Genomic DNA, 953 nt, shown 5'->3' with positions numbered 1-953 from the left:
AGCATGTTATATGGCTCTCCAAGCCATTGTGATGATCTATCCAGGACGCAAACCCATCGCCTCAATCGTGCAAGGTCGCAAGTTCGCCCGGAAGCAACGCAACCTTCAACTGGATGCTCTGACTACAAAGGGTACATGTTGGATAGGGTGGCGAGTCCTCACTGATGCAGTGAGCGTGTTGTTAAGCAGGTTCTCGACCGAAGTTGGTTCGCTGACATCCAATGTCTCCTCTTGCTGGAGGATAAGCCTGGCAACTTCTCCCCCAGTTTCGAGGAGCCAATGTCCACGCCCCCTCGGTGATTTATTTCGTCCAAACCGCCTTCCATCCCATTTATGCAGCTCGGTCCGAAGTAAGGGAAGCTATCCACAAGGATTGCCGGGACTTATTTCGGATCGAAACAGGGGCATCGTCCATTATGTGCTTTTTGATCTTATTAAACCAATTGTTTGCTATCGTCACCCGACGGACATCTGATGGGGGGGGGGGGGGCTTGGATTGATGCTATTATTGGGCGCCCAATCTCCAGGCGTTGTTGCCAACGTTCCCGACGCTATGTGAATGGACTTGCGAAGTTGTACATCTACCTTCTCATTGTTCTTGCTTCTACCTCCACACTGGATCACAATTCTCCGCGGTGGAATAACATAGTGCCAGGGCGGACGTCCCCAGGAGCGCTTGACTAGCATCCCAAGATGATCCCACCAGCTTCCTCAGAAGACTCTTGCGTTTCTCTTTCATTCGGGCAACTCCTTCGAGATAAATTCGATAGGTAAGTCTGCGGTACAACGTAACCCCCAGTCACTTTGGATTCGGCTCATACGTGAGAAGCTGGTGCATAGGTGGAATGCAGTGGCCACGGTTTTTGAAGTGTTTATATTCAGGCATCACTTGTTAGAGTAGAATTTGAGTAACGAGCGCCCAGCTGTCCGAGTATCCCAGTCTCAATGAGGAA

This window comes from Berghia stephanieae, chromosome 1 (genome assembly GCF_034508935.2).
Source record: "Berghia stephanieae isolate SIO BIC M18660-M18661 chromosome 1, UCSD_Bste_1.3, whole genome shotgun sequence".
In the NCBI taxonomy this organism is placed as follows: Eukaryota; Metazoa; Mollusca; class Gastropoda; order Nudibranchia; family Aeolidiidae; genus Berghia; species Berghia stephanieae.
Note: the sequence above shows the minus strand (reverse complement) of the source record.